Genomic DNA, 21,968 nt, shown 5'->3' on the forward strand with positions numbered 1-21,968 from the left:
AGTCCCCATCCTGAAGACTGCTGCTTCTCCTTCCTGCTACAATGAGCTGTTGTTGACTGTCCATTCCCAGCTGAATATCAGAGCAGCCATGTGTGACCAGGGTTCCTGAATTAGCCAGCACTGTGGGGGATAGCACAGTGCAAAACCTCTTCAGCCCATCAAGGGCTTGCCCTGGAATGGAGAGAAAGCAGTGGAGATACTGGAAAAAGAAGAGGCAAGTCAGAGGAGATAATGAGAAAATTAGAGGAAGAGCCAGGAGACTTAGGGAAATCAGAAGAAAGAGTGATGGAGCCAAGACTAGCTAGATTACTTACTAAAAGTTCTAAGAACTCCATTCCTGGTCTATTCCTGGCAGAAACAGCATATAGACAGACACAGACCCTTTGTTTCTCTCCCTCCTCCCAGCTTTTGAAAGTATCTTGTCTCCTCATTGGTCATTTTGGTCAGGTGCCAGCGAGGTTACCTTTAGCTTCTTAACCCTTTACAGGTGAGAGGAGCTTTCCCCTGGCCAGGAGGGATTTCAAAGGGGTTTACCCTTCCCTTTATATTTATGACACGCCCCCCAAATCTCAGCTAGGGTGAAACACTGGCTGGGATTTCTTCCTGGAGCTCGAGGAAAAACAGAGTTAATAAGACACATGCATATGCAAATGCAAATATACTACCAAGTACATAAAGACTAACAATATTTTCTACATCTCAAGGTCGATTTTAACCAGTTGATTCTGGGAAACTTTCATGGGAGAGTGCATCAGCCACTTTGTTAGAAGCTCCTGAGATGTGTTGGATGTCGAAATCAAAATCTTGGAGAGCTAAACTCCACTGAAGAAGTTTTTTGTTAGTTTCTTTGACAGTGTGAAGACACTTCAGTGCAGCATGGTCGGTTTGCAGGTGGAAACGCCGTCCCCAAATGTATGGGCGTAGCTTTTCCAGAGCGTAGACAATGGCGTAACATTCTTTTTCAGTGACTGACCAGTTGCTTTCCCTCTCAGACAGTTTTTTGCTGAGAAACACTACAGGGTGGAATTCTTGATCAGGTCCTTTCTGCATTAAAACTGCTCCCACCCCACGCTCGGACGCATCTGTGGTTACTAGGAACGGTTTGTCAAAGTCTGGGGCCCTTAGTACAGGGTCAGACATGAGTGTCACTTTAAGCTTGTTAAAGGCCTTCTGACACTTTTCGGTCCACTGAACAGCATTTGGCTGTTTCTGTTTGGTTAGGTCTGTCAGTGGGGCGGCGATTTGGCTGTATTGTGATACAAATCATCTGTAATAACCGGCCAAGCCTAAGAAGGATTGAACCTGTTTCTTTGACTTTGGGACAGGCTACTTTTGGATAGCATCCACTTTGGCCTGTAGGGGGCTGATAGTTCCTTGACCCACCTGGTGTCCAAGGTAAGTCACTCTGTTTAGGCCTATTTGACACTTCTTAGCCTTAACAGTTAGTCCTGCCTCCCTTATGCACTCAAAGACTTTTTGTAGATGTTCCAGGTGGTCTGCCCAGGAATCCGAAAATATGGCCACATCATCAAGGTAGGCGACTGCATATTCTCCTAATCCCGCTAGGAGACCATCTACAAGTCTTTGGAAGGTGGCGGGTGCATTTCGCAGCCCGAAAGGGAGTACATTAAATTCATACAGCCCGAGATGTGTGGTGAAGGCTGACCTTTCCTTGGCAGATTCATCTAGCGGTACCTGCCAGTACCCCTTGGTTAAGTCCAAGGTAGAGATGAACTGGACCCGTCCCAGTTTCTCTAATAGTTCATCTGTGCGTGGCATTGGATAATTGTCTGGGAGAGTTACAGCATTTAGCTTACGGTAGTCCATGCAAAAATGTATTTCCCCATCTGGTTTGGGAACTAGAACCACTGGAGATGTCCATGCACTTCCAGAGGGGCGGATTACACCCATCTGTAACATATCCTGGATCTCCCGTTCTATAGCAGTTTTAGCTTGAGGAGATACCCGGGAAGGTTGGACCCTAATTGGGTGAGCATTACCTGTGTCAATGGAGTGGTATGCCCGTTCAGTCAGTCCTGGGGTGGCTGAGAACGTTGGCGCATAGCTAGTGCACAGCTTCTTGATCTGCTGTCACTGCATATGCTCAAGGGTCATGGAGAGGTTCACCTCTTCCACACCACCAGCACATTTCCCTTCGTAGTAGACACCTTCAGGCAACTCAGCGTCGTCTCCTCTCTGGGCTGTAAACTGACAAACCTTTAATTCTCTGGAATAAAAGGGCTTTAGAGAATTAATATGGTACACCTTAGGCTTTCGGTTGTAGGTGGGGAATGCTATGAGATAATTAACAGCTCCCAGGCGCTCCTGGACCGTGAATGGCCCTTCCCATGATGCTTCCATTTTATGGGCCTGGAGCGCCTTTAAGACCATGACCTGGTCCCCTACTTTGAAGGAACGCTCTCTGGCATGTTTATCATACCAGGCTTTTTGCTCTTTTTGAGCATCCTGTAAGTTTTCTTTAGCAAGGGCTAAAGAGGTTCGGAGGGTGTTTTGTAGGTTGGTTACAAAGTCCAGAATGTTAGTTCCTGGAGAGGGTGTAAATCCCTCCCATTGCTGCTTCACCAACTGCAATGGCCCCTTAACCTCACGGCCATATACAAGTTCAAATGGGGAAAACCCTAAACTGGGGTCAGGTACAGCTCTGTAGGCAAAGAGCAACTGCTGAAACGCTAGGTCCCAATCATTGGAGTACTCATTTACGAATTTACGTATCATGGCCCCCAAAGTTCCATTAAACTTCTCCACCATGCCATTTGTTTCATGGTGGTAAGGAGTGGCAACCAAGTGATTTACCCCATGAGCTTCCCAAAGGTTTTCCATAGTTCCTGCCAGGAAATTAGTCCCTGCATCTGTGAGGATGTCGGAGGGCCAACCTACCCTGGCAAAAATGTCTGCTAGTGCCTGGCACACACTTTTAGCCCTGGTGTTGCTTAGAGCTACTTCTTCCGGCCATCGGGTGGCAAAATCCATGAAAGTCAGTATGTACTGCTTTCCTCTGGGTGTCTTTTTCGGAAAAGGACCCAGAATATCCACAGCTACTCGCTGAAATGAAACTTCAATGATGGCTGGAGAGGGGCTTTGACCTGGTCTTGGGGTTTTCCCACTCTTTGGCACACCTCACAAGACTGGACATAGGTAGAAACATCCTTGCCCATTCCCTCCCAGTGGAATGACCCCCCCAAATGGTCTTTGGTCCTGTTCACCCCAGCATGGCCACTAGGGTGATCATGGGCTAAGCTCAAGAGCTTGGCCCGTTATTTATTTGGAACTACCAACTGTCTCTGAGGATGCCAGTCTTCCTGGTGTCCACCAGAAAGAGTTTCCTTGTATAAGAGTCCTCTTTCTACAACAAACCTGGATCGATTAGAAGAGCTGAGAGGCGGTGGGTTGCTCCGTGCCGCCGTCCAAGCTCTCTGGAGGCTTTCATCTGTTTCCTGTTCGGTCTGGAACTGTTCCCTTGATGTTGGAGACATCAGTTCCTCATGGGATTGTGGACCTAGGCTTGGTCCCTCTGGAAGCGATATAGGGGATGGAGCTGTTTCTGTTGACTGTGAACTGCTCTCCGCTGGTGCACTATGTTGGGATTCAGGTTCCGGCTGAGCCTCTTGTGTAGGGTTATCGGCTGCTGCCAGTTCAGGTTCGGTGGGGCCCTCTGGTGTTGAGGTTGCAAGTACTGGATTCAGTGCTGACAATGGGTCTTGTGTTGGTTGTTCGGCTGGTTCCGGTTCTGGGACTGGTTCCGTCTGGGTCTCTGGGACTGGATCCACTACTGCTGTTGCAGACATTGGCCTGGGGTCCGGGTCCATCACCTCTGACCGGGTCCTGATAGAAGTGTCCGGAACAGAGCTAGCCTCACGGCTTGTTTAGCCTGGCTGCGGGTGACCGTTCCCACCCTCTTGGCCTGCTTCACATGATTGGCCAAGTCCTCCCCGAACAGCATGGGGATGGAATAATCATCATAGACTGCAAAAGTCCACGTTTCTGACCAGCCCTTGTACTGGACAGGCAACTTGGCTGTAGGCAAATTGAAAGAGTTGGACTTGAAGGGTTGAATCGTGACTTGGATCTCTGGGTTGATTAAATTGGGGTCCACTAAGGAAGCATGGATAGCTGACACTTGTGCTCTGGTGTCCCTCCACGCAGTGACCTTCTTCCTGCCCACACTCACAGTTTCCCTCCTCTCCTACGGTATCTGGGAGGTATCTGGGCCTGCGGACCTCTGGTGTGATTCCGGTGCAATGAACTGTAATCTGTTGGGGTTCTTGGGGCAGTTGGCCTTTACATGCCCCAGCTTGTTACATTTAAAACATCATCCAGCTGACGGGTCACTGGGGCGAGGTGGGTTGCTGGAGAAGGGGGTGGTGGGATGATAAGGTGTCTGGAGGGTTCTTTGGGAGGTAGGTGGGGCCTTGGGCGGCCCCCGGTAATAGGGTGTGGTCTGGGGTTGTCCCTTCTGGTGTCCGCTCCAACTGCGACCAGTTTTCTTCTTCTCTGCCACGTCCACCCATCTGGCTCCAATCTCTCCTGCCTCGATTACAGTTTTGGGCTTCCCATCTAGGATGTATCTTTCTATTTCCTCAGGAACCCCCTCTAAGAATTGTTCCATTTGCATTAGGAAGGGCAAATTTACTGGAGATTCAACACTTGCTCCTGATATCCAGGCATCCCAATGTTTCACAATGTGGTCGGCATGTCGGGTAAATGACACGTCTGGTTTCCACCTTAGGGCTCTGAACCTCCGACAAGACTGCTCGGGTGTTATCCCCATTCTGACTCTCGCCTTGGATTTAAACAGTTCATACTTGTTCATGTGTTCTTTAGGCATTTCAGCTGCCACCTCAGCTAAGGGTCCACTGAGCTGTGGCCTCAGCTCTACCATGTATTGGTCAGTAGAGATGTTGTACCCAAGGCAGGCCCTTTCGAAGTTTTCGAGGAAGGCCTCAGTATCATCGCCTGCCTTGTAGGTGGGGAACTTTCTGGGATGGGAAGTGGTACTTGGAGAAGGATTGCTAGGGTTTGTTGGGATATTCTGCTGAGCCTTTATCTTCTCTATCTCCTCCACATACTTCCTCTCTTTTTCCTTCTCCTCCAGTTCTTTGTCCCTTGCTTCCATAGCTCTCCTGTGAGCAGCCGCTTGGTGTTCTGCCTCTTTCGCTGCCTCCCTTTCTTGTTCCTTCTCCTCCTTCTTCAGCCGCATGAGTTCTATCTGTCTTTCATGTTCCCTTTGTCTCTCCTCAGCCTGAAATCTGGCTAATTCCAGCTTTTGTCGAGCCATGGATTTTGTCATTCTAACCTCTCTGTTTTTAACTAACTTTACACCCTAGGTTTAGAAATAACCAAACAAAACTTGGCTGTAAAATTTTGCTATGCTGGAATAGAATACCTATTCTCTGATAGTGATTGTCAGCCTACAGAAAAAGACAATTCCCTTGTCTCTGCTCTGGCCCCAAATCAAAGCAAAAAACCTCCAACTACTTGGAAACCTGCTTACTAGCAGCCCAAAGGAAAAAAAAATTCCTTTTTAAACTTGTGCTCCTTGTAAAAAATCAAAATCCTAAAAAAAACACCCTGCCACTTTTGTCTCCAGGCAAATGGGTAGAACACCCCCCCTCCCCCATTTACTTTTAGGGGGAAAAAACTCTGAATTTCCCTGCAGGAGTTAAGTACCCTGCCTCCAGGCAAAGAAAACCTGCAATTCACAAAGATAATCCCCTTTTGTCTCTGCTCTTTCCCCAAACAGAGAAAAAACCAGCTGCTTTCTGGACTTCCTTTCCAAAGGAAAAAAAATTTCCTTTTTAAAATCTGTATTTTTAGTTCAAAAAATCTCAACTGGATCTCAAAATGATTTCAGGTTAATCCCACCACTATGTCACCATGTCAAGGTTCCTTCCCCACTCTGAACGCTAGGGTACAGATGTGGGGATCTGCATGAAAAACCTCCTAAACTTATCTTTACCAGCTTAGGTCAAAACTTCCCCAAGGTACAAAATATTCTACCCTTTGTCCCTGGATTGGCTGCTACCACCACCAAACAAATACTGGTTACTGGGGAAGAGCTGTTTGGAAACGTCTTTCCCCCCCAAAATACTTCCCAAAACCTTGCACCCCACTTCCTGGACAAGGTTTGGTAAAAAGCCTCACCAATTTGCCTAGGTGACTACAGACCCAGACCCTTGGATCTTAAGAACAATGAACAATCCTCCCAACACTTGCACCCCCCCTTTCCTGGGAAATGTTGGATAAAAATCCTCACCAGTTTGCATAGGTGACCACAGACCCAAACCCTTGGATCTGAGAACAATGAAAAAGCATTCAGTTTTCTTACAAGAAGACTTTTAATAGAAATAGAAGTAAATAGGAGTAAAGAAATCACCTCTGTAAAATCAGGATGGTAGATACCTTACAGGGTAATTAGATTCAAAACATAGAGAACCCCTCTAGGAAAAACCTTAAGTTACAAAAAAGATACACAGACAGAAATAGTTATTCTATTCAGCACAATTCTTTTCTCAGCCATTTAAAGAAATCATAATCTAACGCATACCTAGCTAGATTACTTACTAAAAGTTCTAAGAACTCCATTCCTGGTCTATTCCTGGCAGAAACAGCATATAGACAGACACAGACCCTTTGTTTCTCTCCCTCCTCCTAGCTTTTGAAAGTATCTTGTCTCCTCATTGGTCATTTTGGTCAGGTGCCAGCGAGGTTACCTTTAGCTTCTTAACCCTTTACAGGTGAGAGGAACTTTCCCCTGGCCAGGAGGGATTTCAAAGGGGATTACCCTTCCCTTTATATTTATGACAGACCCCAAATATGGTGATCAGCTGAACCCTGAGCATGTGGGCAAGATTCACCAGCCAGATATCCAAGAAAGAATTCTCTGTAGTAACTCAGATCCCACCCTATCTAACATCCCATCACAGGCCATTGGGCCTATTTACCATGAATAGTTAAAGATCAATTAATTGCCAAAATCGTGTTATCCCATCATACCATCTCCTCCATAAACTTATCGAGTTTAATCTTGAAACTAGATAGGTCTTTTGCCCCCACTGCTTCCCTTGGAAGGCTTTTTCAGAACTTCACTCCTCTGATGGTTAGAAACCTTCACCTAATTTCAAGTCTAAACATCCCGATGGCCAGTTTATATCCATTTGTTCTTGTGTCCACATTGGTACTGAGCTTAAATAATTTCTCTGCCTCTCTGGTATTTATCCCTCTGATATATTTATAGAGAACAATCATATCTCCCCTCAACCTTCTTTTGGTTAGGGTAAACAAGCAAAGCTCCTTGAGTCTCCTTTCATAAGACAGATTTTCCATTCCTCGGAACATCCTAGTAGCGCTTCTCTGTACCTGTTCCAGTTTGAATTCATCCTTCTTAAACATGGGAAACCAGAATTGCACACAGTATTCCAGGTGAGGTCTCACCAGTGCCATGTATAACGGTACTAATACCTCCTTATCTCTACTGGAAATACCTCGCCTGATGCATCCCAAGACCACATTTTTTTGCTTTTTTGCTTTTTTCATGGCCATGTTACATTGGCAGCTCGTAGTCATCCTGTGGTCAACCAATACTCCAAAGTCCTTCTCCTCCTCTGTTACTTCTAATTGATGTGTCCCATGCACATTGTAGGGAGAGTGGTCACTTTGGATGAGCTATTACCAGCAGGAGAGTGAGTTTGTGTGTGTATGGGGGTGGGGGGGTGAGAAAACCTGGATTTATGCTGGAAATGGCCCACCTTGATTATCATGCACATTGTAGGGAGAGTGGTCACTTTGGATAAGCTATTACCAGCAGGAGATTGAGTTTGTGTGTGTGGTTTTTGGAGGGGGGTGAGGGGGTGAGAGAACCTGGATTTGTGCAGGAAATGGCCCACCTTGATTGTCATACACATTGTGAAGAGAGTGGTCACTTTGGATGGGCTATTACCAGCAGGAGAGTGAGTTTGTGTGTGGGGGTGGGGGGGGGGTTAGAAAACCTGGATTTGTGCTGGAAATGGCCCACCTTGATTTTCATACACATTGTAAGGAGAGTGGTCACTTTGGATAAGCTATTGCCAGCAGGAGAGTGAGTTTGTGTGTGTGTGTTTTTGGAGAAAAAGGGGGGGGCGTGAGAAAACCTGTATTTGTGCTAGAAATGGTCCACCTTGATTATCATACACATTGTAAAGAGAGTGGTCACTTTGGATGGGCTATTACCAGCAGGAGAGTGAGTTTGTGTGTGTGTGGGGGGGGGGGGGGGGTGGAGGGTGAGAAAACCTGGATTTGTGCTGGAAATGGCCCAACTTGATGATCACTTTAGATAAGCTATTACCAGCAGGACAGTGGGGTGGGAGGAGGTATTGTTTCATGGTCTCTGTGTGTATATAATGTCTACTGCAGTTTCCACGGTATGCATCCGATGAAGTGAGCTGTAGCTCATGAAAGCTCATGCTCAAATAAATTGGTTAGTCTCTAAGGTGCCACAAGTACTCCTTTTCTTTTTGCAAAGACAGACTAACACGGCTGTTACTCTGAAACCAGCTTATTTCTAAAATCCTTGTTATTAATCCCTAAATGCATGACCTTGCACTTCTCACTATTAAATTTCATCCTATTGCTATTACTCCAGTTTATAAGGTCATCCAGATCCTCCTGTATGATATCCCGGTCCTTCTCTAAATTGGCAATACCTCCAAGCTTTGTATCATCCACAAACTTTATTAGCACACTCCCACTTTTTGTGCCGAGGTCAGTAATAAATAAGATTGGTCCCAAAACCGATCCCTGAGGATCTCTACTGGTAACCTCCCTCCAGTCTGACAGTTCACCTTTCACTATGACCCGCTGTAATCTCCCTTTTAACCAATTCCTTATCCACCTTTCAATTTTCATATTGATCCCCATCTTTTCCAATTTAAGTAACAATTCCCCATGTGGCACCGTATCAAACGGCTTACTGAAATCTAGGTAAATTAGATCCACTGCGTTTCCTTTGTCTAAAAAATCTGTTACTTTCTCAAAGAAGGAGATCAGGTTGGTTTGGCACGATCTACCTTTTGTAAAACCATGTTGTATTTTGTCCCATTTACCATTGACCTCAAGGTCCTTAATTACTTTCTCCTTCAAAATTTTTTCCAAGACCTTGCATACTACAGATGTCAAACTAACAGGCCTGTAGTTACCCGGATCACTTTCCCCCCCCCCCCTTCTTAAAAATGGGAACTATGTTAGCAATTCTCCAGTCATATGGTACAACCCCTGAGTTTACAGATTCATTAAAAATTCTTGCTAATGGGCTTGCAATTTCATGTGCCAATTCCTTTAATTTTCTTGGATGAAGATTATCTGGGCCCCCCGATTTAGTCCCATTAAGCTGTTCGAGTTTCGCTTCTACCTCAGATATGGTAATATCTACCTCCATATCCTCATTCCCATTTGTCATGCTACCATTATCCCTAAGATCCTCATTAGCCTTATTAAAGACTGAGGCAAAGTATTTGTTTAGGTATTGGACCGTGCCTATATTATCCTTAACCTCTACTCCATCCTCAATTTTAGCGGTCCCACTTCTTCTTTCTTTGTTTTCTTCTTATTTATATGGCTATAGAACCTTTTGCTACTGGTTTTAATTCCCTTTGCAAGGTCCAACTCTACTTGACTTTTAGTCTTTCTCACTTTATCCCTACATGTTCTGACCTCAATAAGGTAGCTTTACTTGCTGCAACCTCCCATCTTCCACTCCTTGTATACTTTCTGCTTTTTCTTAATCACCTCTGTGAGATGCTTGCTCATCCAGCTTGGTCTACAACTCCTGCCTATGAATTTTTTCCCCTTTCTCGGGATTTCCCCCCTTCCGATAGCTTCTGCAGCTTTGACTTGAAGTAATCCCAGGCCTCCTCTGCCTTTAGATCCATAAACTCTTCAGTCCAATCCACTTCCCTGACTAATTTCCTTAATTTTTGAAAGTCAGTCCTTTTGAAATCAAAAACCCTAGTCGCAGATTTATTTTTGTTTATCCTTCCTTTCAGTTTGAACTGAATTAGATCATGATCACTTGAACCAAGGTTGTCCCCTACAGCCATTTCTTCTATGAGGTCCTCACTACTTACCAAAACCAAATCTAAAATGGCATTCCCTCTAGTCGGTTCAGCAACTACTTGTTGAAGGAATCCTTCAGCTATCGCATCTAGGAAATTCTGAGTCCTATTATTATTACTAGCACTTGTCCTCCAGTTTGTATTTGGGAAGTTAAAGTCTCCCCTGGTCACGCAGTTCCCATTAGTGTTTACTTCATTAAAAACATTAAAGAGGGCTCTATCCATATCCAAATTAGATCCCGACGGTCTATAGCACACCCCAAGTACTATCACAGGGGAAAAAGAGAAGGAGTACTTGTGGCACCTTAGAGACTAACCAATTTATTTGAGCATAAGCTTTTGTGAGCTACAGCTCACTTCATCAGATGCATCAAGTGCCACATAAGTACTCCTTTTCTTTTTGCGAATACAGATTAACACGGCTGCTACTCTGAAACCTATCATCGGGGAGGCTCTAGTAGTTTTCTTCCCCAATGTGATTTTTGCCCAGACGGACTCGGTCTTATCCATTCCATCACTTCTTATTTCTTTACATTCTACCTCATCATTAATATACAATGCTACTCCACGACCTTTACCTTTATTTCTGTCTTTCCTAAACAGCACATACCCTTCAATAGCTGTAGTCCAGTCATGACGACTATTCCACCATGTTTCTGTTATCCCTATAATATCTGGTTTTACTTCCTGCACCAGTAGCTCTAGTTCCTCCATTTTGTTACCTAGGCTCCTCGCATTGGTGTACAAACATCTTAATTTTTGCTGTTTGGCCTCGCTCAAATTCTTTACCCAATTAGGCACGGACATTCTACAGCCAGTATGACCTATTAGACTGGTATCCACACTGCCCTTCCTCCTTAAGTTCATTCTCCTACCCATGGCTGTATCTTTTCTTACTTTGTTTTCTTCCCTCTCAATGCTAAAATCTGGAATGGAGATTATCTGGACATCTCCCAACCATCTCCCCCAAATTCCTAGTTTAAAGCTCTCTTAATCAGTTGTGCCAGCCTCCATCCTAGAAGTCTATTTCCTTCCCTACTCAGATGAAGTCCATCCCAAGAGAACCTCTGTCCATGAACGCCTCCCAGTGGCCATACATCCCAAAGCCCTCCTAAAAGCACCACTGCCTGAGCCATCTGTTGATAGTCATAATCTTGTCACACCTTTGTTGCCCTTCTCTAGGAACAGGCAGAATCCCACTGAAGATCACCTGAGCCTCGATTTCCTTAAGTGTCTTTCCCAGCCTGGCATAGTCTCCCTTGATACGTTCCAGCGAGAATCTACCGGTATCATTTGTTCCCACATGAAGGACAATCAGTGGATTCTTTCCCGCTCCCTTTAGGATCCTTTTCAACCTCAGGTCCAGATCCCGTATCTTAGCACCTGGAAGACAGCACACCCTTCTATTCTCTGGATCAGCTCTGGTTACAGGCCTGTCTATTCTTCTCAGTAAGGAGTCCCCGATCACGTAGACCTGCCTTTTCCTGGTGACGGTCTGATTCTCCAGTCTATCCCCTTTTCCCTCTGGCTGCAAGTTCTTTCCGTTCCTTTTCTCCCTTGTAATCCTCTTCAACCCATCCTGTATCCTCCTGGGGCTCATATTTGGTGTAGTCTCCATTGACTCTTCCCCTTTTCCTTTAGGACTAGCTGCTCTTCTCTTCTTCCTTGCCCTTCCACCTTCAGTGACCACCTGCTGAGCCCCTTCTTCATTTTCCAACTCTGCAAACCTGTTCTTGAGCTCTATTTCTCCTTCACTAGCCCGTCTTTTCCTCTGCCTGGTTCTCTTAGTCACATGCTTCCACTGTCTATTTTCTTCACCCAGCAGTCTCCCCTCAGAATTCTTCAGTCCTGCTTCCAACTGCAAGTCTGAGCTTTTCCCTTCAGCTACCTCATGTCTTTGCTCCATAATCCACTTGAACCACCTTCTAAACTCAACCAGACTTTCCACCTGCATCTCCAATCCTCGTATCTTTTCTTCCATCAGCTCTATCAGACGGAACTTCATGCAGACAAAACTCTTTCCAGGTACCCCCTCCAGGATCTTGTACATACCGCAGCTTCCACATCCAATCATCTTCATTGTGTCTTGCACTACCTGGGTCACTCCCACTGCTGCCTCTGTATCTGTCACAGCCTTCCCACCTAAATTCTGTTAATCTTCTTCTCCAACAGAACTCTCACTCAAACGCCCCTGTTTACAGCTCTGTTTGCTGGCTCCCGTGCTGCTGCAGCTAATTCTTAGTTCTGTCATCAGTTCCTCTTTATCTGTCAAGACAAGGTCAAATACAGAATTCCCCTGTGTTGGATGTAACACATTTTGAGTTAGTAAATTGTCATCTTTTATAAGAGGTGGAAAGGGAGAAGAGGCAGGGTAGGAAGGCAGCCCACTTTAAAGTTGTGCTTGAGAGATCATTCACATGTCATTATGCCCCTGAGAAAGGCCATACAATTTAATACTCTTTTGCAGTGTAATCCATCTCTGCTAGTAAATACCCAACACAGATTACAGTAGCACTGCACATCACTAATGAGCTACATTGGGAGCTTAAAGAACATACCAGGGCTGTATATTTTCATTCCTCTGCTCTCAAAACCGGTACATTTTTTCAAGTCTTTGCCTCAAAATGTGCGATTTTATTATTTATTACAGTTTTGTATTTTTTTAAAGTAATTTCACTCTCTATTACAAAAGGCCACTGCTTTTACTTGCTTTTCAGCGTTTTCTGCATGGGTTTCTTATTGTTATTCTGGAAAAGAAATGCTGTGAAGAGGCTGCAATGTCCTAATCATTTTCAGATAGAGACAAGTAACCCTAATGCCTAAACACATAATAGCATAGCTGTATGCTCTTAAACTAATAGCTGTTCAAAGTATAAACCTTTCAAAATTTTGTCCTTCATGCTTATGCATTTTACAGGTTATTAATGGCACATTACATATTACCATAAAAACTTCAGTGTCTCCATAATGGCTTGAAAACTCTTTCATTAATATGTTAATATGAAGCCCTTTGCAGATAATGTGTTGTCAATCTTTTTAAAGGACTGTATGTTACATTCTAAAATTTATACACTTATTCTTTGTACTAAGTAATTGCTGTGACCAGCAAGGGTTTCCTTAAGATTTGAGGATCACTTTCAAACAGTGTTTAATATAGTTAAATTCCACCCCCAACTTCTTTTTTAAAGGGCTAGTGTCAAAGTTGTCAGGCTTAAAATTTTCTCAATTAGATAAGAAACACAAGTAAAAAATTAAATTAGAATGGTGGAGGACCTTACAATAACAAACCCAGTGTTTTGTTGGAACATAGAATTTGCTATGCTGTATTGGACCTGTGGTCCATCTGTCTTTTATGGTGGCCTGTACCAGGTGCTTCGGAAGAAGATTCAAGAAACACTGAAATGCTCAATTATGGAATACTCACCCACAGGAGAACTTTCTTCCCAACCACCCCATCAGTTAGAGTTGGGTTATTCCCTGAAGCACAAGATGTATATCCCTTTCTGCCTTTTTCTTTTTTAAAAATCATATCTAATATAATTGGATATTTTCATTTTTCATATAAATGTCCAAACCTTTTTTGAATCCTACTATGCACTTGACATCAATAACATTTTATGACAATGAGTTCCACAGGCTAAATTATACATTGTTTTAAAATAAAAGCATTTCCTTTTATCAGTTTTGAATGTGTAGTATTTAAATTACATCATATGTTTCCTTTTTCTTGTATTATGAAAGTGAGTATGAGTGCTCAGTCTACCTTATCTATAGCATTCATTATGTGAATTCTTCTGTTATGTTCCCTCTTATTTATCTCTTCTCTAAACAATTCCAATCTTTTCAGTTTCTCTTCATTTGAAAGTTTATCCATGGCAGGTGGAAACCGGAGGACAACTCGTTGGTCAGTAATAATGTGCTTGTTTGAAATGGTAGATGAGATCCAGACACTTTGTCATTCCCTGGTCGGATCCAGAGACATGAGGTGTTCACCTGTGGTCCATAGTGGTTTTCATGATTTCAGGCGTTGTTGAGATATGTTATCCATAACCTGCTGATGGGAAGTTCTGGGTAGTCTTCGGTGTGTTTAAGTTCTTTACTGTGGCTATATTTCAGTGGATACGTGGAGGTTTGTTATTAGCTCACACAGAAAGCCATTGTAGAGGTGTTGATTTTAAAGTTCCCGTGATGATTCGCATGGTCAGATTCAGATGCCTATCCACAAGTTGGGTATGGCAGCTTCTTGTCCACACCTGCACATAGTACTCTGCAACTGAGTACACCAGGGCCAAGGCTGATGTTTGTAGCATTGGGGCAGTTGATCCCCAGCTTTTTCCTGCTAATTTTTGAATAATGTTGATACAAGTCTTCACTTTAGAGGCTACTTTCTTGAGCTGGTCATGAAAGGTCAGTGTGTGGTCAAGAATGACACCAAGATATGTTGGCTTTGGGTCATAACGCACAGTTTCACCACAAAACCTGACAGAGTTTTTGTGCAATTCTGTTGTCAAGGTGGAAAGCAGAGACTACTGATTTGCTCAGATTTGGTCTCAGCTGCCATTTTTGAAAGTACTCCTCCATGATCTTAAGGTCAGATATAAGGATCACTTCAAGTTCTTTAAAACTACAGGCCTTAATTGCAGGTGACAAATCATAAGCATATACAAACTTCTGTGCTATCATTTCAGGCATATCACTCATGTATCTAGAGTGTTGGAGTAAGTACAGAGCCTTGTGCTATCCCATTATTCAAAGTGCACAATTTGCTGGTTTGACCTCCAAGGTAAACACATATCCTTCGGCCTCTAAGCATAGTGTTCAGCAGCCTGAAAATCCACACACAGTGGATCACTTTGGCCAGTTCAGTAGCAGACCATCCTTCCAGACTGCGTCATATGCCACTGACAGATCTTAAGTTTTGAGTCTTGAGTTTTGTTGGAACCCAGCCTCAATGTTTGTAGTGAGAACCAGGACCTGGTTGCAGCAACTTCTGTGTGTGGTCGAAAACCAGCTTGCTCCTTGGGTAGGCTGGCATCTACAGTGAGCCTGACTTGGTTCAGAATCATGTACTCCATCAAGTTGTTCATGGTGCTTAAGAGGGACAATGGCCTATCATTAGAAGGGTGATCTGCAGTTTTGCAGGCTTTAGGAGTGCATGACCTTAGCATCTCTCGACACATGGGGGATTTCAGTGCTCTCCAGGATGTTGGTGAAAAGCTGCATCACAGAATGATATGACTGAAAGGGACCTTGAGAGGTCATCTAGTCCAGTCCCTTGCACTCATGGCAGGACTAAGTATTATCTAGATCATCCATGACAGGGGTTTGTCTAACCTGCTCTTAAAAATCTCCAATGATGGAGATTCCACAACCTCCTGAGGCAATTTATTCCAGAGCTTAACCACCCTGACATTTAGGAAGTTTTTCCAAATGTCCATCCTAAATCTCCCTTGCTGCAATTTAAGCCCATATCTTCTTGTCCTATCGTCAGAGGTTAAGAAGAACAGTTTTTCTCCCATCTCATTGTAACAACCTTTTATGTACTTGAAAACTATTATCATATCCCCTCTCAGTCTTCTCTTCTCCAGACTAAACAAACCCAATTTTTTCAATCTTCCCTGATAGGTCATGTTTTTCTAGACTTTTAATCATTTTTGTTGCTCTTCTCTGGACTTTCTCCAATTTGTCTACATCTTTCCTGAAATATGGCACCCAGAACCAGACACAATTCTCCAGTTGAGGCCTAATCAGTGCGGAGTAGAATGGAATAATTACTTCTTGTGTCGTGCTTATAATATTCCGGCTAATACATCCCAGAACGATGTTCGCTTTTTTTGCAACAGTGTTACATTGTTGACTCATATTTAGCTTGTGGTCCACTATGACTCTCAGATCCCTTTCTGTGGTACTCCTTCCTAGGCAATCATTTCCCATTTTGTATGTGTGCAACTGATTGTTCCCTCTTAAATGGAGTACTTTGCATTCATCCTTATTGAATTTCATCCTATTTACTTCAAACCATTTCTTTAGTTTGTCCGGATAATTTTGAATTATAATCCTATCCTACAAAGCACTGGCAACCCCTCCCATCTTGGTATCATCCACAAACTTTATAAGTGTACTCTCTATGCCATTATCTAAATCATTGATGAAGATATTGAACAGAACTGGACCCAGAACTGATCCCTGTGGGACCCCACTCATTATGCCATCATTATCCATTTCCATGCCAGTGGACCCAGATTATATAGAAACTCAGGATAGATACCATTTCTTCCTGTTGCTTTTCCCAATTTCATGGCTGCATTGATCTCCTTACTTGTGAATGGTTCAGATTATTGGGACGCTGGAGCACATGTGGACATCTCACCTGCCGAAGTTGATGCTGGACTTGTCTGTGATACTGTTTATCCACTGGCTATTTTGATGTCCACAAAAGTTTAGCAGTGATGGTGTTGGCTTTCACCTGCAGCCTAGTGGTATATGTGGGATTTGCAGCCCCCAGGTGTCTCAGAAGGTTCTAGGTGCATCTGATCAAGTGTGTGAAGTTTAGACTTTCTACACATTCAAGCTCTGTTTCTGCCTTGCTGCATCCAGTGATGCCTGGAGGGCTTTTTGAATTTCTGGGTCTCTACACTTGTCATATTTGTGGAGGAGCTTTTGGTTCTCTGCAGTCCAGCAAGGAGCTTGCAATGAAATCTGTCTCCGGGGGATGTTGTTCTTTGTGGTGGAGATTGGGAGCACAGTAAAACATCCAAAATCTTAGGCATTGGGGGAACGTTGGAGATTGTATTGTTCACAGTCATAGTGAAAGTGGTCCCGTATGCTTGTTTGAAATTCCAGAGTGCCACCAGTTTTTAATAGAGAACTGGGATTTGAATGCCAATACGAATCAGTACTGGTCTGGGCTGGCTGTTCAGAAGTCACTGAGGACAATTCACGGTGCAGGTATTGGTGTCCCTGTATCATTGTTAGAGATGAAAGTCAGGTCAGGGCAATATCCTCTGCCCTATCTTGTAGAATAGAAAGTGATGCACTGTTTCGCATCAAAAAGGAGGAACATATCATTTGCCAACACTTGGTGTGTCAGTTCTTCCCCTCCAATGTTGTTTCCAGCATAGCCCCATTGCATGTGGTGACTATTATAGTTGCCCACAAATATAGCAGGGTTCCTATGCATTCTGCGGAGCTGGTTGAAGCCACTATGGACCAGCTGGTTTATATGCATTAATGATGGTTAGTTTGCTGATGCGCACAGAGATTGCAATTGGTTCCTTGTGTGCTGTAGGAAGTAGAATCACATATTTGCTGATCTGCTTTATGTAAGTTGCCAGTCCATATTTTGGGTGGAAAATGATGACTTTCATATATTCCACCCTGTTAAGTAAGAAACCATGACTAACATCCAACCGGTGACCAAATGTCAACTGTCAACCTTCTGGTCAAAAGAGCAACAAAATAAGCCTAATGCTTCCTATGACAGAGTAGGAATAGCCTAAGGTTGACTCATCACTCTGTAAACTTCTCCCCATGGGCTAAATTGGGAGATAATTGCTTAAAGACTGGTTGATTAACCAGTTAACAAGGGAATCCAGCTCATCAGCTGGGGTCAGTTAAAAGGGAGACAGGAAGGCAGAAGGAAGAGGAAGGGCAACAAAGCCCAGGATCTTAGACAGGTGGGAACTTTTTAGTCCTTTGTGTAGGAAGTAGGGTGAAGCTTGGGAAAAGTCTTATGCTGTGGGGACACAAAACTATACAAGACATTGTAAATAAAGCACACTATGGTGAAACTACACAGGTGTGTGTGAGGACTGCTTGCATAGTAACATGCAGGGCGTGGGGCATGCATCCTGTAGCACTTCCTTTGTTTACTAAATCAGGTAGTTTTCAAATGCAAAACATGTTTTGATATATGTTTTTTTCCCCCTTACATACCCCACACATTCAAGGTAATTTTATTTAACTAATAATTTTTTTTTTTGAAAATGCTGTTTTTGTTCATTTGTAATTGAATTTCGATTTCCATCCAAATGCTTGACACAAATTATGAGTAAAAAAAGTAAATATCATCTCATAAATAAGAAATGCATCATTCTCCATTTCCTAACATAATTTATAAAATCTAAAAATTAAGAATCTGAATAAATGCAAATTAAGCTATATAATTGCTTAAATAAAGATGTATAGATATAGCGTATCCTGTTGGTTAGCAAAAAGAAGTACCAAAATGAGTGTAAAGACTATATTTAGTTGCAAATCAACATGTTTTAACTGTTACCAACCAATGAGAATCAACATTTTTAGGTTAGGAAAGTAACTAAAAAGTACAAATGCAAGAAAAGATTAAAATAAATTATTTAAATCAAGGTTGTTTTGTTGTTTTAAATCATGATTAAATTTAGTGATTTAAATTATTTCGGTTTAAATTCATCCACTTTACACTGAGCTGAGGTGTTCATTGACACAGTTACACCTAGCTCTTTCCTAAACTGTTAGAGTTAATTTAGAAACCAGTAAAGTTTATGAATAGTTCAGATTTTTCCTTCAAATATGTATCAGTTTGCATTTATCAACACTGTCCATTTCATCTGCTGTCCATTTATACATCTTCGATAGGTCCCCCTGAAATTACTCAGTTTTCTGTTGATTTTACTAACCCAAATAATTTTTTGTCATCTGCAAGTTTTGCTACCTCGCTACTTCCTGCCTGTTACAGATCATTAATAAGTCTTTGACAAAAGTTTTGTGTATATCCGAGTAAATTATATAAACCAGTTCTCCTTTACAGACTATTTTGTTAATGCATTTAGAAAACTCTAATAGTAAATAGTGAGGCTTTTCTTTTTCTTTATCAGAAGCTGGTTTTTTTTTTTTTTTTTTTGTTTCTAGCATATCATGATCATCTAGGTATATTATAATTCTGCTTTTAATGATTGTTCAACCAGTTTACCTGGTACTGAAGTAAGTCCCACTTGTCTGTAATTCCCAGGATCACCACTTGTGCCTTAAAAATAGGTAGAACATTTGTATCTTCCAGCCCTCCAGTATAGCAGTTGATTTTAATAAGAGATTGTTTATTTTTGTTAGCAACTCAGCCACTTCCTTCTTAAGTTCTTTCAATAATCTTGGCTAAAAACTATCTGAGCATTTTTTTCAGAGTAACAGCTGTGTTAGTCTGTATTTACAAAAAGATAAGCTATTACCAGCAGGACAGTGGGGTGGGAGGAGGTATTGTTTCATATTCTCTGTGTGTATATAAAGTCTGCTGCAGTTTCCACGGTATGCATCCGATGAAGTGAGCTGTAGCTCACGAAAGCTCATGCTCAAATAAATTGGTTAGTCTCTAAGGTGCCACAAGTACTCCTTTTATTTTTGGGAGTACTTGTGGTATCTTAGAGACTAACCAATTTATTTGAGCATAAGCTTTCGTGAGCTACAGCTCACTTCATCGGAGCATTGTAACTTGTTCTTCCTTAATTTATCAATTTGTTCTAGTCCTTCTTTGGATATTTCAGTCAGATACTACCTCACCTTTATTACCTGAAAAACTATGTCCAGAGGTGTGACGCGCTCTATATGATTTTATAAAAGTATGAGTGTGAATATAATGAAACTAAAATATGCTTCATGCAAAAGGTCTCTTGTAAGGTATCATTACAAAGCTTATAATCTACTGAGTGTAGTCATCCTATTTGTATAAATGCATCACTCTTGTATCGGAAAATAAAAATATGAAATATAACTCTTGAGGGCCTATTGTAGTTATGCAAAGTGCGGGCCATTAATGGTGGTTTGGAATCTTGATGGCTCCCATCAACCAGGACAATTGACTGTTGATGGCTCTGTTTGCAGGCAGGCCTTCCTGTGAGTCAGGCTGGGAGGAATGAAGGTTTGGGGTCTCACAGGACATGTGATCATGTCACCTGAACTGGAATCCATCTTTAACCTCATGCTTTTCCACTGAGAAGGAGGGGTGGGAACCCAGAGGGACAAAGGATTCCTGCCTTATGCAAAAGATGTATAACTGGGTGGAACAGAACAAGGAGAAGGAGCCATCATGAGACATCCCCTAGCTACCACCTGAGCTGGAACAAGGGCTGTACCAGAGGAAAGGATTGTGCCCAGACTAGCAAGGTGTCCAGCTTCAGTCTGTGAAAGAAACTTATTGAAACATCTCTAAGGGTGAGATTTTATCTGTATTCAGGTTTCAGAGTAGGAGCCATGTTAGTCTGTATCCGAAAAAAGAAAAGGAGTACTTGTGGCACCTTAGAGACTAACCAATTTATTTGAGCATAAGCTTTCGTGAGCTACAGCTCACTTCGTCAGATGCATGTAGTGGAAAATACAGTGGGGAGATTTTATATACACAGAGAACATGAAACAATGGGTGTTACCATACACGCTGTAACAAGAGTGATCGGGTAAGGTGAGCTATTACCAGCAGGAGAGCGGGGGGAAGCGGGGGAGGGAGTAGTGATAATCAAGGTGGGCCATTTCCAGCAGTTTACAAGAACATGTAAGGAACAGTGAGGGGGAGGGGGGGCAGGAGAGAATAAACATGGGGAAATAGTTTTACTTTGTGTAATGACACATCCACTCCCAGTCTTTATACAAGCCTAAGTTAATTTTATCCAGTTTGCAAATTAATTCCAATTCAGCAGTCTCTCTTTGGAGTCTGTTTTTGAAGGTTTTTAGGGAAGAATTGGCACTTTTAGGTCTGTAATCGAATGACCAAAGAGATTGAAGTGTTCTCCGACTGGTTTTTGAATGTTATAATTCTTGACGTCTGATTTGTGTCCATTTATTCTTTTACGTAGAGACTGTCCAGTTTGGCCAATGTACATGGCAGACCTAATAGTGGCAATTCTTCCCCACTCCCACACCCCTGCTCTCCTGCTGGTAATAGCTCACCTTACCTGGTCACTCTTGTTACAGTCTGTACGGTAACACCCATTGTTTCATGTTCTCTGTGTATATAAAATCTCCCCACTGTATTTTCCACTACATGCATCCAGTGAAGTGAGCTGTAGCTCACAAAAGCTTATGGTCAAATAAATTGGTTAGTCTCTAAGGTGCCACAAGTATTCCTTTTCTTTTATCTGTATTCAGTTTTTATTACTATACTAGACTTAGACTGGTGTGTTTTATTTTATTTTGCTCGGTAATTCACTTTGTTTTGTCTGTTACTACTTGGAACCACTTATATCCTACTTTCTGTACTTAATAAAATCACTTTTTACTTATTAATTAACCCAGAGTATGTATTAATACTTGGGGAGGGGGGAAACAGCTGTGCATATCTCTCTATCAGTGTTATAGAAGGCAACCAATTTATGAGTTTACCTTGTATAAACTTTATACAGGGTAAAACAGATTTATTTGGGGTTTGGATCCCATTGGAAGTTGGGTATCTGAGTGTTAAAGACTGGAACACTTCTGTAAGCTGCTTTCCATTGAGCCTACAGCTGTTAGGGGATGTGGTTCAGACCTGGGTCTGGGTTTGCAGCAGGCTAATGGGCCTGGCTCAAACCAGGCAGGGCACTGAAGTCCTAAGCTGACTGGGCAGGAAAGCAGGGGCAAAAGTAGTCTTGGCACATCTGAAGGCAACTACCCAGGGGGTTTCTGTGATCCAACTGTCACAGTGGTGTAGTCAAGCAGGCTCTGTGCACAGCTGATTACTTTGAAATACTGGTAGTGATTTTAAGTGAGTTTTAAGTGTGGTGGCTGGAGAACAGACAAAGTGGTTACTGGTTTGTTATTTTCTGTTTGCTTATTTTGTGTAAGGGAAGTAGGGACAGAAAAGGAAGCAAAATAACTAAGAAGGAAGATCAGAAGAAGCTAAAACTGCACAGGTGTGGGGGG

The 21,968-nt window shown here is 42.8% G+C and overlaps 1 protein-coding gene across 3 annotated transcripts in view; it reads left to right on the forward strand.

Annotated features, from left to right (window-relative positions):
- Positions 1–21,968, forward strand: part of LRRIQ3 (leucine rich repeats and IQ motif containing 3) — a 100,051-nt gene that overhangs the window by 27,795 nt on the left and 50,288 nt on the right. The gene's annotated exons all lie outside the window — the stretch shown is intronic.

Source organism: Lepidochelys kempii, chromosome 8 (assembly GCF_965140285.1).
Source record: "Lepidochelys kempii isolate rLepKem1 chromosome 8, rLepKem1.hap1, whole genome shotgun sequence".
In the NCBI taxonomy this organism is placed as follows: domain Eukaryota; kingdom Metazoa; phylum Chordata; order Testudines; family Cheloniidae; genus Lepidochelys; species Lepidochelys kempii.